The sequence below is a fragment of the Chiloscyllium plagiosum genome, chromosome 4 (genome assembly GCF_004010195.1).
Source record: "Chiloscyllium plagiosum isolate BGI_BamShark_2017 chromosome 4, ASM401019v2, whole genome shotgun sequence".
Taxonomy (NCBI): Eukaryota; Metazoa; Chordata; class Chondrichthyes; order Orectolobiformes; family Hemiscylliidae; genus Chiloscyllium; species Chiloscyllium plagiosum.
This window is the reverse complement of record NC_057713.1, coordinates 135,740,812-135,759,008: the sequence shown is the minus strand read 5'-3', so window position 1 is coordinate 135,759,008 and position 18,197 is coordinate 135,740,812.

The following is an 18,197-nucleotide window of genomic DNA, read 5'->3' as shown; positions in this document are numbered from 1 at the left end:
AAAAGTAGAGGACCCAGCACCGATCCTTGTGGCACTCCACTGTGGTGGGAGACCCTGGGTCTGTACTCAATGGACTTTAGAAGGATGAGGGTGGACCTGATTGAAACTTATACAATACTGTATAGAGTGAACTTGGGGAAGGTGTTTCCACAGGTAGGCAAGACTAGGACCCAAGGGCACAGCCTCAGGGTGAAGGGACAACACTTCAGAATTGAGATGAGGAGGAATGTCTCCAATCAGAGGGTGGTGATTCTGTGGGACTCATTGCTGCAGAGAGCTGTAGAGGCCAAGTCATTGAGTGTCTTTAAGACAGAGAGAGAGATAAGTTCTTGATTTGTAAGGGGATCAAGGATTACAGGGAGAAGGCAGGAGAATGGGGTTGAAAAATGTGTCGACATGATTAAATGGTCCAAATGGTCTAATATTGCTCCATACCTTATGGTCTTATGGTCAAAATTACCAAAACATTGGTTTTTAATGGTATTCTTTGACGGTCAATGTTGGGACCATTGTGATTTAAATTGGAATTATTAATTACACAAAGAAATAACTCCATGTAGCCCGGTATCCCATCACCAAGTCAGCCTTTATTTACATGGACTCTGATTAGTTAGCTCAGGGCGGGTCGTTAGACTGAGGAGGCCATCTGAAACCCCTGTTATATCTGTCAGCCAGGGCTCTCTGACTGGCCCAGCCTAAAAACCCATCCAAGAGTCTCCTAGTCAATGAGATTTACCTGACCCCCCCCCCCCCCCCCCCCCACCCCCCACCACATTTTCCAATCACTATATCCAGAATTATGGATGTTACAACACCAGAAGGCATCCAGCCCATTCTGCATGAGATGGTTTTGTGACAGGGCGATACAAAATAAATCTGGCCTCTTTATGGATTCCCTATAGCTTCATATCTAACCCCCTTTCAAAATATGATTTAATATTCCCAGAATAATGTGCAGTACAGACAGTCTCAACAATCTTTGTGCTAAAGAATTCCACATTTGCCTCTGTCCAGCAGAATTTTATAACCTGCTAATATTTTACATTAATCACTGCTGCCTCTTTAACCAGAGGAGGTCATCTCTCCCAAATCTCCACCAAAACTGCCCCACATTTGAAAAAAGTCTTGATTAAATGTCCTCTTTACCCTCCTGCTGGCAGCAAAAATAGACAGAGCATTTCTCTTCTCAGTAATTAGATTACTTAGTGTGGAAACAGGCCCTTCGGCCCAACAAGACCACATCGACCCGCCGAAGCGCAACCCACCCAGACCCCTACCTTTACCCCTTCACTTAACACTACAGGCAATTTAGCACGGCCAATTCACCTGACCTGCACATCTTTGGACTATGGGAGGCACGGTGGCACAGTGGTTAGCACTGCTGCCTCACAGCGCCAGAGACCCGGGTTCAATTCCTGCCTCAGGCGATTGACTGTGTGGAGTTTGCACATTCTCCCCGTGTCTGCGTGGGTTTCCTCCGGGTGCTCCGGTTTCCTCCCACAGTCCAAAAATGTGCAGGTCAGGTGAATTGGCCTTGCTAAATTGCCTGTAGTGTTAGGTGAAGGGGTAAAGGTAGGGGTCTGGGTGGGTTGCGCTTCGGCGGGTTGATGTGGTCTTGTTGGGCCAAAGGGCCTGTTTCCACACTAAGTAATCTAATTACTGAGAAGAGATGTCAGAATCCATACCACTGACTGGGACACCATGGTGTTGGGTCAAACATGGGTAAATCCTGTCCATTACTAAAGACCTGCCCACTCCCCCCACTCTGGCCAACAGAGACATGGGACGAAACATCTGCAACACAAACTCCCAGCTCGGCGAACAGAACCACAACAATGAGCACCCGAGCTACAAATCTTCTCACAGACTTTGAGCAGGTCTCCTCCATACTGAGCATGACTTACAGAAAGCAATGAGAGCGCTGAGTATTACGTTGTTTGGGTGACTTCAATGTCCATCACCAAGAGTGGGTTGGCAGCTTCAGTACCTTGACTGACCAGGCTGGCTGAGGGAGAGTGGATCAGGTCATTTAGTTACCAGTTGGTGTTCATGAAGTTGGATAACTAGTTTTCTTCCTGTTTGTCTGATGTAGCGTTTGTTGCATTTGTTGCAAGGGAGTTTGTATACCACGTTGGTCCTGCATGTTGTAGGTATGCGGTCCTTTGTCCTGATAAGTAGTTGGCATTGTATAACCATAGGTTGGCATGCTACCATACTATCTAATGGTCGTAACACCAGGTAGTTAATTCTGATATGTTCTTTACAAAGGGAAAGGTGGCCAGTGTGTTGGTGGGTATAGTGTATTCTTGGCATTGTCTAAAGGAAACCCACCCACAACGACCAGATCCTCAACTACAATAGCAACACCCCAACATCCACAAATGGAGTTGTGTCAGGACACTATTCAAAAGAGCCCTGACACACTGCAACACACCAGCACTGCACAAGGAAGAGGAAGAACACTTACACTTAAGAAAGGATATACTGGCATTTCAAAACCGATTCACTTGCCCGATTCCTAGGATGAACGAGCTGACATATCAAGAATTGCTAAACAGATTAGGCCTTTATTCAGTGGAGTTTAGGAGAATGAGGGGTGTTCTGATCAAAATATATGAGATTCTGAAGAGGTTTGATGGGATAGATGTTGAGGAGATATTTCCACTAGCAGGGGACTCTCAAAATGGAGGCACAGTTAATACTGAAATGGGAAAGAATTTCCTTCTCTCAGGGGGTAGTGACTTATATTCATAACCTATGTCTTAGAACCGCTACATTGTGGAAGCAGGCCATTCAGCCAATCGAGTCCACACCGACCCTCCAAAGAGAATCCCACCCAGACCCAGACCCCTAATCTATCCTATCCCTGTAACCCTGCATTTCCTATGACTAACCCACCAAGCTTGCACATTCTGGGCAAATGCAGCATGGCCAATGAAGCAGTTTGGCTCCATGTTAACCTTCCTTATCCAGCTGGCACAGTTATAACCAGTTTCCTTTCAAATTTCTGTACATTCACTCGATGATTTTTACTGAGTTAATTTCTCTTCCCTAGACCCTGAAGGCAACCTGCTTATCATGGGTTCCCTAAATACATGTCATCACTGGCTTTTGTGGATGTTTTCCTCTCTGACACTTGCGGGATTTCTCGGCACTTTATTGAATCCCTGTCTGTTTGACCTTTTCTCCAGAACTCAAACAAAACTCAACAGTTGTTCTTAAGAAGGGTCACTGGACATGAAACATTAACTCTGTTTCTTTCTCCACAGACGCTACCAGATCTGCTGAGTTTCTCCAGCAATTTCTGTTTGTTTCAGATCCTCAGTATCCTGAGTTTTTTTGCCTTACTTTGGTGGAGTAGTGGGGCTGGATTACGTGTGCATGTTTCCTGTCTCAGCTGCAATAACAGTGTCACTTATTCAAGAGGAGCACAACAGACTGTACATCCTCTAGGAACACTCCCTCCAGGTGTTTCCAGGGTGATTGCACTCTGACCTTCCCAGCTACCTCCAACCACAGTGCCTTTGTCAGCCTGGGTGGCAGCTTATTGCCAATTGGGGAATATGTGTCCTTTCACACAAACCCTCTAAGAGCAATTATAGAGAGTGATTCACTGAATGTCAAAGTTGCATTCCAAATCGTCCCTGCCATCTACAAGACTGGGGAGAAGCCCTCTGATGGTCCTGAGTCACTGAAAGTGGAGGGCTGTACTGGTGTCTTTTCAATACAATGAACAGAAGGTTCTGACAGGAGCTAGGCAACTGGAAATTAGTTGATCCAAAACAATTAAAGACATAACTGTCTTAAGAAACATCCTTTGATGAACTTAAAAAGTTCAGAACTGTTACTTATATTAAAAAGAACAGACTAGGTCTGATTAGTCCGATGAAAATATTTGTTGTGCTGTCAGTGCATTTGTTGCCATTTGTACATTTCTCTTCTAAATTTTTGTTATCAGTGTTCCAGTTACCAAGCTATTAGCAGAACCTAGTTGCTCCAATTGTAAAACATTAGATTCCCAGCCAGAAGGTTAGAGTTCAAATCCCAGTTTAAACTGATCCTCCAGAGTCAGTAACCCTGTTTTATTGAGTTTCACAACTTTTGTCAAGGCCACTGGTTGGGTCATTCAGCAGTGAACAAGCTCAGCACAGATGTCAAACAGGAAGAAAAACTGCCCACTCTTGCCACTGCCCTTCTTGTTGGTCAATTAAAAATCTTTATTGATGGCAGCTGTGGAAAAAAAGTCATGCCTCCAAAGATCCTGACTTTCAGGCTGAAGGAGGAAGTGCAATGAGGCAACTAAAAGGGGACAGACATGAAAAATGGCTGTCAGAGAGTATCTGGACATCAGTTGTGGAGAAATTGTTAAGAGGCTGATGAGGCATGCTGTGTTTAGCTCCCATATGGATTTACTGACTCTTTTTCAGTTATTGTAGGTATTGTTAATGATTCATTTGTCACTGTCAGGCTCCCACTGGGCTTTTCAAGTCACCCCACTCTGTTAGTAACCATGGTTTCCAATGTTTGATGATGCAACAAATGTCTTCTTTTTAAAGCTGCAGTACACATGATTTTTCTTCAACTTCAGTCAGTTTATCCAATATATTTGCGCTGCTGAAAAGTAAAATAAATATATCATCAATGTTCATGAATAGATTACTCAAAATGCTCAGTCACATGTCGATATGATTGCGCTGAGACAAGTTGTGGATCTGGAAGTATTTTTATAACCTTAATTAATATGAACAGCGCTAAACATTTTATAATATTTATGGAGCAAGATGAACTGAATGTTAAAATTCAGCCTCCAGAGTTATAATGACTACACTATAAATGGCTGAGCATTCCCCACAACACAAGGTTAGCTTATTAACATAGTGGTGCAGCCCACATATAACGTGTGAAACCCCACTTAGGTTGTGGGGCAGGGTTTTCTTCAACAGGAAGTCTGATGAATGTTGTCTGTCCTTAATAATCTGCGTCTTTTATGATGCATGATGTGGAGGTGCCGGTGTTGGACTGGGGTGGACAAAGTCCGAAGACACTTGACACCAGGTTATAGGTCAGCAGGTTTATTTGAAATCCCCAGCTTTCAGAGCATTTCACCTGATGAAGGAGCGACACCCCAAAAGCTTGTGCAACAACAGTTGAAGAGAGTGAAGCCCCATCCAATTGTCAAGACTGTGGAGTTTCTCAAGGGAAATGAAAATGTTTCTCTTTGGAAGAAGGGATCGGTTTTCAATAAACAGCACCACGACCAACAAATTTATTAAAAGTTTTTGAAAACGTGACCACGTGTGGATGAGGGAAGTTCAGCTGAAGTAGTTTGTATGGATTTTAGCAAAACGTTTGAGAAGGTCCCACATGGGAGACTGATTGAGAAGGTTAAAGCACATGGAGTTGAGGGAAACTTGTTGAGATGGATCAGAAGCTGGTTTAGTAATAGGACAAAGGGTAATGGTAGATGGCTGTTGGAGTGATTGGAGACTGGTGTCCAATGATGTAGCATAAGGATTAATAATGGGAACCTTATTGCTAGTTATATACAGAAATGATATAGATGAAAACGAGGGGGGAATGTTAAGCAGGTTTGCGGACGCCACCAAGATTGGTTGAGTGGTGAATAGTGAAGAAGATGGTTGTAGGTCACAGGAAGCTATAGCTGTGCTGGTCAGATGGGCAGACCATGGCAGATGGTATTTAACCCCCTGAGAAATGTGAGGTAATACACTTTGGGCAAAGAAACAAGATGAGGGAGTATTTAATGAATGGCTGGGCACCGGGTAGCTCAGAGGAGCAGAGGGATCTTGGGTAAATATTCACAGATCCCTGAAGTTGGCAGAGCATGTGAATATGTTTGTTAAGAAGGCAAATGGGATGCTTGCTTTCATCAGTCATGGCATAGAGTATAAGAGCAAGGAGGTAATGGAGTATTAGTCAGGCAACAACTGGAGTACTGTGTGCAGTTCCGGTCACCTCACAACAGGAAAGATGTGACAGAACGAGAGTTTCAACAGAATGTCGCTTGGGTTGGAGAAATTGAGCAATAAGGAGAGACCAGATGGGCTTGGAGCAGAGCAGGAAGGTGGGGGTGATCATGATTGAGGTGTACTGTGAGAGATATGGACAGAGCGCAGCTGTTCCCCTTAGTTAGACGGTCAATCATGTGAGGGCATCATGTTAGGTAAGGGGCAGGAGATTCAGAGAGGATTTGGGAAATAAGCTTTTCACTCAGCAGGTGGTGGGAATCTGGAATGCAGTGCCTGGGAAGGTAGTGGGGCTGGAAACTTTACAACTTCCAAAAATATTTGGATGAGCGCTTCAAGTATCATAACATGTAGGGATATGGGACAAGTGCAGGAAATTGGGGTACATAGAACGTAGAACATAGAACAATACAGCGCAGAACAGGCCCTTTGGCCCTCGATGTTGCACCGACCTGTGGACTTTTCTCAGCTCGTCCCCCTACATGATCCCAAAATCATCCATGGGCTTATCCAAGGATTGTTTAAATCTCCTGAATGTGGCTGAGTTGACTACATTAGCAGGTAGTCCACCCCTTATGGTATAAAACCATAAGACCATAAGACCTTAAGAAATAGGAGTGGAAGTAAGGCCATTTGGCCCATCGAGTCCACTCCGCCATTTAATCATGGCTGATGGGCATTTCAACGCCACTTACCTGCACTCTCCCCATAGCCCTTAACTCCTTGCGAGATTAGGAATTTATCATTCTCTGTCTTGAAGACATTTATCGTCCCGGCCTCCACTGTGCTCCGTGGCAACGAATTCCACAGGCCCACCACTCTCTGGCTGAAGAAATGTCTCCTCATTTCCATTCTAAATTGACCCCTCTAATTCTAAGGCTGTGCCCACGTCTAGTGGTAGTAATGGAGACTCAATGGGCTGAAGGGCCTTTTCTGTGTTGCATGAATCTGTGAACAGTGTGACAGAGTATATCAGTACAGGGGCTGCAATATCAGCACAGGGTTTTGTAATATATTGGAATGTCATGGTTAATGTGAAAATCTGTGAAAACATTTTATGAGGTTGTTTTTGTCAAACCTGTCTACAGCTGCTCAATGTTAATTTGCAGGATAGGATTGCAGAATGCAGAAAACTTTCTAAGTGCTGACCTTTATGAATGCACAACTATGATTCATTTCTTCCAATCTGCTGGGGAAGGTTTCCATATTTCATTGCTGCTTGTGTTGACTATTACATGAGACATCAAGAAGCACATGCATCCACAGAACTTTGGGAAGAAATTTCACAACCTCACTCAGTCTTACTCTCTGGGTAACCCTACCTCATCTTAGCATCAGCACAACAATTCTTTGTTTGGCTGGAGAAGTATAACTGTACCCTTGCTGGCTTGCTCTTACCTCTACATCTGCTGTACGTGCCTTGCTATGCAACTTGTGGGGACCATTAAACACACGGATTCAGAACGGTACAGCTTAAATGTGTCAGTTATCAGAGCTGCGAGAGAGTCGGTGACTGAACAAACAGCAAGGAAGAAGTGAAAATCTTCTGCAGTCTGCAACTTTGGATTCCTGGGTAAGTCCCAATGAGTGTGCATTTTCCATTCCCAGCTGCTGTGAAAACAAAAGGAGAAATAAGACAGAATTGGATTTTTTTTCAATTCTCTGTAGCATAATCATGAAATAACAACAGAAATAATTCCAAACCCTGAGCATGTAGGAATTGCAAACGTGTTACCGAATGCTGCCAGCTGTAGAGCAGCCGAGAATACACTGAGGAGCAGAAAAACCAGACTATAGAGATGTCGCAGACTTTGATGTCACTCTGTGAATCTGATATCAACATTACTTATGAAAGGTATTTGTTCAAAAGCAGATCACAAGAAGAGAGGGAAACTATTGCTCAGTTTGTAACTGCACTGTTACATGTAGCAAAATCCTGAGAGTCTGGACAATTAAAAGATAATTTAATCTGGGATGCAATTGTCATAGGTATAAGTGATCTTGCTGAGATCCCATTCATTGAATCATACTCTCCAGAAAGCTATCAACATGTACAGACACTCTGAGCCTGTTAGTCATCACTTAGAGCACATCAGTGAATGGATGAGGCTTTGCATTATGCTACAGAGCATTCCAAAAGTCTGAAGGAGAACAACAGATAGGAAAAAGAAAAGAAATTAGTAGAAAAGTCAACAGAACAATCGAGCCAGAGGTTGGAATGTAAATATTGTGAAGGATCTCACACCAAAGGAAAGGAAGCACTTTATGGTCAACATGGGGAAAGCTGGGAGAAGCTCAATCACATTACACACAAGTGTTTAGCTAGAATGAAATATAATAAGTTTATAAAGAAGAGAAATGTCAGACAATGATTCTGAAAAATCACTGTTTACCACTCAAAAAGTTGGTAATCTTAGATCTAAAAGGATTGTGGCTGTGAGAATGGTAACAGCAGTAGATGAACTATTAACTGAACAGTGTAGGGACAATCATTATTTACTTTTTTCTCATTTTTAGTTTGCAACTGTGAGTTGCAGCTGGGATTTGAACTTTTAACTTTGAACAGCGGCTCGTTTTAAAAGAGAGGGAACAAGCAACTGGTGTTTGCTACTGGGAACTGGCCTCAAAAGATAATGCAGGTTAATTCCTGCTCGAAGGATATTGCAGATGACTCCATAAGACCATAACATATAGGACCAGAATGAGGCCATTCAGCCCATTAAGTCTGCTCCACCATTCAATCATCGCTGATGGTTTCTCAACCTCATTCTCCTGCCTTCTTCCCATAACCTTGAGTCCCTTACTAATTAAGAATCTATCTATCTTTGTCTTAAATACACACAATAACTTGGCCTCCACCGCCCTCTGTGGCAATGAATTCCAAAGATTCTCCACCCTCTGGCTGAAGAAATTCCTCCTCATCTCAGTTCGAAATGATCATTCCTTCACTCTGAGGCTGTGCCCTTGGGTCTTAGCCTCTCCTACTCATAGAAACTATGATTGGACTTGAAACATGGGGATCTTAAAACATTCAATCACCCTCACAATTTCTCAATTATTCCTAACCAGAGTTTAAAAACAACTGATCTTAGATACCAAGTTTATCATGTAAACAAAAATTGTAATAATTTATTATTAAGAATGTAACTTTAGCGGACCGTGAATAAACTACAAGGCAATTTAGAGTCATAGAGATGTACAGCACGGAAATAGACCATTCAGTCCAAGCTGCTGAACTAGGATGTTATTTTGATTTGCTATCTCCAGTTATTCTCTAGTTATTGCCTTGTTGAAGGTTCTGAGAAAAGAACTCCAGCCGATAAGAAATCAGTAAAAGTCTCCGGGGATCGAGGAGGGTGTTTGCATTGACCAGTATCTTTGGAATTCATGCAATACATGCAGACCACATGTCTGTAACATAACTCATCATCAAAGAATTTCATGAAGGCCTTGTATTCATCATCGAAATGGATGTAGAAATGGCAAATTATGATGTTTTTAAGAATTTATCCCTTAACTGTGTCTGTCTGCTTGTCAGTGTGTGAGTGAGATTTATGATCAAACAAGATTGGATTAGATCATAGATATTAATTAATAGCTCCTTGAAAGTGGAGTCGCAGGTAGATAGGATAGCGAAGAAGGCGTCTGGTATGCTTTCCTTTATTGGTCAGAATATTGAGTACATGAGTTAGGAGGTCATGTTGCAGCTGTACAGGACATTGGTTAGACCACTATTGGAGTAAAGATGTTGTGAAACTTGAAAGGGTTCAGAAAAGATTTACAAGGATGTTGCCAGGGTTGGAGGATTTGAGATATATGGAGAGGCTGAATAGGCTTGGGCTGTTTTCCCTGGAGTGTCAGAGGCTGAGGGGTGACCTTATAGAGGTTTATAAAATCATGAGGGGCATGGATAGGATAAATAGACAAAGTCTTTTCCCTGGGGTCGGGGAGTCCAAAACTAGAGGGCTTAGGTTTAGGGTGAGAGAGAAAAGATATAAAAGAGACCTAAGAGGCAACTTTTTCACACAGAGAGAGGTGCATGTATGGAATGAGTTGCCAGAGGAAGTGGTGGAGGCTGGTACAATTACAACATTTAACAGGCATCTGGATGGGTACATGAATAGGAAGGGTTTGGAGGGATATGGGCCGGGTGCTGGCAGGTGGGACTAGATTGGGTTGGGATAACTGGTCAGCATGGACGGGTTGGACTGAATGGTCTGTTTCCATGCTGTACATCTCTATGACCCTAAATTGCCTTGTAGTTTATTCATGGTCCGCTAAAGTTACATTCTTAATAATAAATTATTACAATTTTTGTTTACATGATAAACTTGGTATCCAAGATCAGTTGTTTTTAAACTCTGGTTAGGAATAATTGAGAAATTGTGAGGGTGATTGAATGTTTTAAGATCCCTGTGTTTCAAGTCCAATGATAGTGGCTCATTTGGTTTGACTTGCTATCTGTGTTTGTAACACCAGGAAGTGTCAGATAGACACTGTTTCTTCATGCGTCATGAGAGTTACAGACTCATGCAAAGTCACTCAAGAGGAGGACCCAAGAATAAAGCCCTCATAAGTAAGTTTGAAGCAATAGTATAGAGTGTCCCAGGAGGACAAATTAAGCTGTGAGCCCAATGTGATGGGAAGAATCAAATTCTGGACAGTGGACAGCAACGAAAATTCAGTAATCTCTGTAGAAGCTAATCTACAGATTGTCCGATTAACTCTACTCACGCCAAAAGAGATTTGTGACACTTCACAAGCCCCTGAGCAGTTGGTAGTTGAATAGATCATGGAAGATTACAGAGATGCTTTTGCAGGTCCTGAATGTCTTCCTGCTGAATATCATTTTGGGGTAAATGAGAGTATGAGACCAATGCAGCATCTGCCAAATACCACGTAATCTTGAGTCTAACCTGAAAGACAAGATAGAAGAAGGGAATAACTAAGGAACTAATAACTCCTAGAGACTGTGGGGTAGCAGCATGATAACATTGAAAACACCTGGAAACCAAGGGTACAGATGCCTGAAGGATCTCAGTAACATTTCTAAAAGATCTCACTATCCCATGCCAACCACTGAATACATTTGGTCAGAGTTTACCAGGCAAAACTCTTTTATATCTGTGGAGGAAAAGGTGGTTACTAACAAATTAACCTCGGTGAAAGCTGTAGTTTTCTAACTGCAATCTGGAGGCTACTGGGAGATACAGAGGGTCACATTCACTGTTTTAAATCTTCACTGCTCCAGAGGATTATCAGCGCAGACAGAAATTTCGGATCTCAGAACAAAAGGTTACCACAAATATTCGATTTGGTTCCAAGTGAAATCCAAAAAGGAATTTTTCAATGAAATAAAACTACAGCCAACAAAACTTAAATAATTCAAATTAATTATCACTCATAAACTGATTATTTTCATAGCTTGAAAAAATAAACTCAAAATTTAAATGTATTAATGTTTGAAGTATTTACGTACCTGTCTTCATTTTCATTAATACTGATACACTGACAACAAAATTGAATCACAACCATCTCCAGGGTTACACTTTGTTTCAAAATGTCTGTGCTTTGAGCCCTGAAACATTAGGATCAATTTTACATTAGGGAAATGAACTTTTTCAACAGAGGGTGGTCCATGTATGGAATGAGCTGCCAGAGGAAGTGGTGGAGGCTGGTACAATTCCAGCATTTAAAAGGGTATATGAATAGAAGGGTTCAGAGAGATATGGGCCAAGGGCTGGCAAATGGAACTAGATTAGGTTGGGATATCTGGTCGGCATGAATGAGTTGGACCATTCCTTGCTGTACATCTCTATGACTCTATAAAACCATCATCCACCATATTTATCAGGAGAGTTGCAAACTTTCCCTCAGCTTGATGGGTAAAAGTACCTCCTGAGTGGAGCCGTATTAAATGCTTTTTTTTTGTTTATTCATTCATAGGAAGAGGGTGTCACTGGTAGGCCCAGGAATATTTGAGAAATTGTGAGGGCGTTTGAAATTCCTGCCAATTCATTTAACCTGCACATCTTTGGATAGTGGGAGGAAACCGGAGCAAACCCACGCAGACACAAGGAAAATATGCAAACTCCATATAGACAGTCACCTGAGACTGGAATTGAACCAGAATCCCTGGTGTTGTGAGGCAGCAGTGCTAACCACTGTGCTACCCTAAATGAAGCCTAGTGGTCCACTGTTGTCAGCTTGTTGCTGCGCTGCTTTAAGCAGTATCTTTTCTTTTTTAAAGAGTTAAAGTCCTAGGTATTGAAACCAAAATCAATAGTTCCTTTTTATCACTTTTGTGAAAATCATAGAATCACATTGCATTTGGTCCGACTGTGCTTGTTATTTGAAAACACACAAGTCCAAACCACTGCTTTTATTTTTCCCTGTAGAACTGCACTTTTTAATCCTTCAGTTATTGAACTGATTTCATTTTGGAAGGCTCCAGAGCAGTGGAAAGAGATTCAGTCCACATCGGAACAACAAAAGCCACATCCTTTGAAGCAGATTCAGTCCCTAAATCAGGAAAACCTGAAGAAAAATACTGGAAAAGTTGAATTTGCTGTTCCTTCTGGACAGCTAGAATATAGATAAACTAATAAATGATAAATACCTTTGCTCGTAAGTATGATTTATACCATCTGTTAAAGCTTTTGTGAAAAGATATGTCATTTTAACATAGGTTTATGTGGGAGCTATGTGCAAAGGGATTTACAGGATTAGCCTCACTGTAATGTCTCGAGGACTGTTGACAAAAGATTTAAAAGCAGGTAACCACAGAAAGGTATATAGGGACAAACATTAGCCTTCAGGTTAGAAATGCTTTGGAAATTATTTTAATCCTTCCAAAGCCTATTTGAAGTAAAGCAAAGTGTCTGGCACTACACAGTAAACATGGAGACAGGAAGCATAGTGTGTGGGCTCATGGACTGAAAAAATGCAACACTCATTGTGATGAGGCTGTGTCACTGCTGGATAAAAATGGGGTAAGACCATGTTTAACCTTTGCACTAGCTGCAAAAGATAGCAGAGCTGCATGACTAATAGGAGGTGTCGCTGAAAATGTGTTGCTGGGAAAGCGCAGCAGGTCAGGCAGCATCCAAGGAGCAGGAGAATCGACGTTTCGGGTATGCCCGAAACGTCGATTCTCCTGTTCCCTGGATGCTGCCTGACCTGCTGCGCTTTCCCAGCAACACATTTTCAGCTCTGATCTCCAGCATCTGCAGTCCTCACTTTCTCCTAATAGGAGGTGTCGGCTGAACTCAGTGATTTGTGCAAGAATAGAAGGAAATAACACACTTCACCAAAATACATCATCAAGGTTGACCTGTCCAGTGGTTCCATTTACCTGGGACATGACCCATGTATGGTTTCAGTACTCTGTTGTATGGGAATGCATGGTCTATTCTATGATTTGGGGATGTCGGTGTTGAACTAGGGTGTACAAAGTTAAAAATCACACAACACCAGGTTAGAGTCCAACAGGTTTAATTGGAAGCGCTAGCTTTCGGAGCGACGCTCCTTCATCAGGTGATTGTGGAGGACACAATTGTTTATTCTATACACTGTTATGCTGATCATGACCATTCATTAGATAAACATTACATCGCAATAACAAATTATAATTGAAAATCTTGCCAATCTCAAAGGTTCAAAGGACACTGTAGCATAATCATTATGCTTGGTATATTAACATCTGCCACTAACTGTGCCAACAGGCTAATCCAGATTGACCACGGTTGGCACTTTTCTTGTAGTGGCTATTTCACACCCAAAATGTTGGCGTATTGATGAGGTTAGTCACTTTCCTGGTCTAACTGGAAGAGTCTTTGTTGAGCAAACCAGCGGAAGTTTATTGCATTGCTATTTCCAGATTATGTGAGTAGCCTCTCTGTGATTTACCGTGTCGTTGTGGGTACGAGGCTCCAGTGTTCTGTTGGTCCCAAGAGCAATGCCACCAGGAGTTCTCCTCCTGGCAGGACACCACCCACCCCCCCCCACCACCCCCCCACCGCACCCCCCCACCCCACGACAGTGAGGTCGAAGGGTAGGAACCAAAACCCAATCCAAAATAAGTCCTCAACAGTGATCTGGGCAGCAGATATCAGCTGTGATGGTGGAGGGAGTCTGCAGCTTTCAGGATATTCCCAGTCTTTGAGGTTTCCTTACAACTGGAACTGGAAATCTTCTACACCCCAGACTTTTAGGAACTGGTAATAGGAACAGTGGGTAAGCTCTGCTTCTCCAAATTTGAAAATCTCTGTTGAAATTCCATCTCCTCCTGCAGCTTTTCTCTTGGTCTAGACCTCTGCCCACTAGAGATCATCTTTGATGGGGAGTTGGAGGATTTCCTCAAACACCTCCTCACCTACGATTGTATTGCAATTTGGTGGAAGTTCTCTGAAGTATTCTCTCCACCGGAGGTTGATGTTTCCTCTGTCTCTCAGAAGGGTTTCATTCTTACTCTACACTGGTTTGAGGCCAAGGCTGTTGGGTTCAGAAACCCTGAGTCTCATGAGTGTCTGCAAGGAATTGTAGCTTCTCAGCTTTCTCAGTCCACCATTGGCTGTGGGTTTCCTGAGCTCTTCTTTGTAACTCTACCTTTGGTGTTTGATGAGTTTCCCATCACCTTGCTGTTGATGTTGCTTCACCAGGTTTGGAGAGCTTTCCTTCTTTTGTCAGTGAGGTCTTGGATGGTGTGCCCATTCCTGTTGGCGCCAATGAGTTCTTCGCAGCATTGAGCTGATGGCTGCCTTTAGCTCTATTGAAGTGAACCCTTTCGAGATTTTGATTTTCACTGCTCAGCCAATTTAAGAGAATGTCAGAAACACCATCAACCACTCTTCACAGACTTCAATGATCAGATGAAGGCGTTTCATAAAATCCCTACATGCAGAAAAAGGCCATTTGACCTATCGAGTCTGCACTGACCCTCTAGGAACCAATCCAAGTTCCCTACTCTATCCCTGTATTTGCCATGGCTAAATACTTAGCTTACGAATACCTGAACACTATGGGCAGTTTAGCATGGCCAGTTCACCTAATCTGCACAACTTTGGACTGTGGGAGGAAACCGGAGCACCCGGAGGAAACCCACACAGACACAGGGACAATGTGCAAACTCCACACAGACAGTCATCCAAGGCTGGAATCAGATCTGGACCCTGGTGCTGTAAGGCAGCGGTGCTAACCACTGAGCCATTGTGCCACCCTTCTTACTCAGTCCATCACGAGAACCTTGTCGTAGGCCAGCTGTCCCAGGAATGTATCAACATCCTCCATCTCCTTGACAAGATGTCAGCGATGGTCCTCACTGACAATAATATCTCTGAATTCTTTGACCTAAGACAGAGGTCAAGCAGGGATGTGTCATCACCCCCACCCTTCTCTCCATCTTCATCGCCGCCATTCTAACCTCATCAAAAACAACCTTCCCAGTGATGTGGACATTGCCTACAGGACAGATGGAAAACTTCTCAACTGGTTGAAATCGAAGAAGTAAACACTGACCTCACTTGTGGAATTGCAGTATGTGGGTGACAATGTCATCTCTGTTTTCTTGGAAGACAATCTTCAAGCCCACTTAACATTTTGTGGATTAATTGGTCTCAGCTTCAGCTTCAAGAAGACTCATGTCCTTTACCAACCCATCTCAGGTTGTGTTCTTGTCCATCCCTCCATTAAAATCAAGGAGGTATCCTCTCAAATGTGGAAGGTTTCCCTTAGCTGGGGAGCCACATCCAAACTGACAGCACCACCTTCTGACTCCTAAGGAGGAGAGGCTTCAATGGCCGCGATATCTGTGCAGATATCAATAGCCTTGTGTAGAAGGCAGTCCTTCTGACTCTTGGGTTGGATAGGTATGGAGGGATATAAACAAACACAGGAAAATGGGTTAATTGTGATTAATTTTGAAAACTGGGCAACATTGACAACATTGGGCCAAAGGACCTGTTTCCATGGTGTAGATCTAAGTGACCTCCATGACCTCTTATGTATGGCTCCAAAACTTAGACTACTCATTGACTTCACTTCAAGACCCTTAAAGTATTATCAATGCTGTTGGAAATGGATTCTCTGCATCAGCTGGGAGGGTGGATGTACTAACATCAGCACCCTTGAAGTAAACAATGGCATCAGCTTCAAGGCCATCATCATTTGAAACCAATGCCATTGGGATGGCCATGTGCCTAGAATGCCCAGGTTCCAACTGCCAGAACAAATCATCTTTTCTTCGCTAAAGGAAGGCACCTCAGTGAGAGAAGGACCAAGGAAGTTTTTCAAATTGTCCCTGAAGACTTCCCTCCAGAAATGCCACCTGGATGTCAATGTATCAGAGAGCCTCATTCAGAAGAAACCGACTTAGAGGAAACTCCTGTGTGAAGGGGCACGATTCTTTCAGAGCACCCATCAGCAAGGGGAAAAGGATCAAAATATCAGTAACATCACGGCCCAGGACTGATTCAAACCCTTGGAAACACCTGCCCAGTGTGGCTCTGGGATCATGATCGTCAGCCGCACAAGGACCTACAGATCCCAGGAGCAGTGACACAGAATTCCCGAGGTGGATAATCATAATCGTTGGTGAGAGATTGATGATTACATGAATGTGATCTAGATTACTACAGAAGCTGATGGAACATCAGGCCAGTCTCCTACCAGCCCTCAATCCTCAATATTACTCAAATATTAACCTGTTCACATCTTTGTACAACATTTGTAGCTAATGTCTTTGAGAGGTTTTTAATTAATTCTCATTTTATTAGGACTTCAGTGCAGTTTTGCATAAAGCATGAGCCAATCATCCAATTGTGAGAAAATATATGGCTTTGTATCTCCTTCATTCTTATGCTGACCAGCTGTTCAAGAGAATATCTACTCAGTAACTTTCATAAACAAACAACCCAACAGGGAGCATGTTCAGTCAGGGCCATGAGATCCACACATTTCCCAAATCACATCAATGGTGGGGATATTGTTCATTTGAAATTGAACCCTTTTAAATCCTATCAAGGGCTTTCCATACCTAGAATACTTCCAGAAGTATAGGCAGAAAGGAATGTTTAGCTAGAATGATTATAATTTGGTGTTGAAGTCATAAACTGTGACACCTAATATAGTTCAACATATCTTGGAAGTTCACAGAGCAGTGAGTAAACATTATAAGATAGAACAGTTAGATTACAGGTTGTTCACAGCATAGCAAGGGAAATAATACAAAAGAGAAACTCAAATCAAGTTTAAAAAAAAGCCTTCCAGAAATCCATGAACTTGATTTATTCTGAGTGCATTTCTAGTTCAATTGGATCGGTTCCATATTTGCTTTAACATTGTTACGTACATATCCTGAAGATGACAATGAATATCACCCGCTGCTGGACCTGAATATAAGGCAATGATATACAGTACTTGCCTCACTGACACAAGGAGCAAAGTCAGGAATGGCCTGCAAAACCATTTATCAAGCCGCTTGTGAAAAAAGACAGCTAGGTTATTGACTTTTAAGCTGGACTGCAGATGAATGATCATTTAATCCATACTGTACCTTGTGGGGTGTCTTTGTGTGTTCTTATTCCAGCTGTAGACATTCTAGTCTGCATCCCAGGTGAAGCAGCTAGTTTTCAAAAGCAAGTATAAATGTTAAATTGCAGAAATATATGGAAACAGGTGTAATGTTCTTCTGGGGCACATTATTTGTGTTCAGAGAAATGAAAATCACGGTTGTGGAGCACTTATCATTCTCATGTTCATTTTCTGCAGATTAATTACTCATGGGTTTTTTTTTGCATAACTCATACAATTTGATGTGAGTTAAATTTTAAAAACTTCTAAATATCAACACAGCAGCATAAAGTATTCAATGTGGACATAGCTGAGCACAAGTATGGCATGCAGCATCTACTGTGAATGGTCAAGTGGAATTAATGTGGCTTGTGTTAAATCAGGTTAGTTGGATTTTGCAAGGTCTGGGAAGGCTTGTAGCTCAGGTTGAGGTTTTGGGTGTAGGTTTGCTCGCTGAGCTGTAGGTTTGATATCCAGACCTGGCTCGGTAACATCATCAGTGGCAACCTCCAAGTGAAGCGAAGTTGTTGTCTCCTGCTTTCTATTTATATCTTTCTCCTGGATGGGGTTCCTGGGGTTTGTGGTGATGTCATTTCCTGTTCATTTTCGGAGGGGTTGATAGATGGCATCTAGATCTATGTG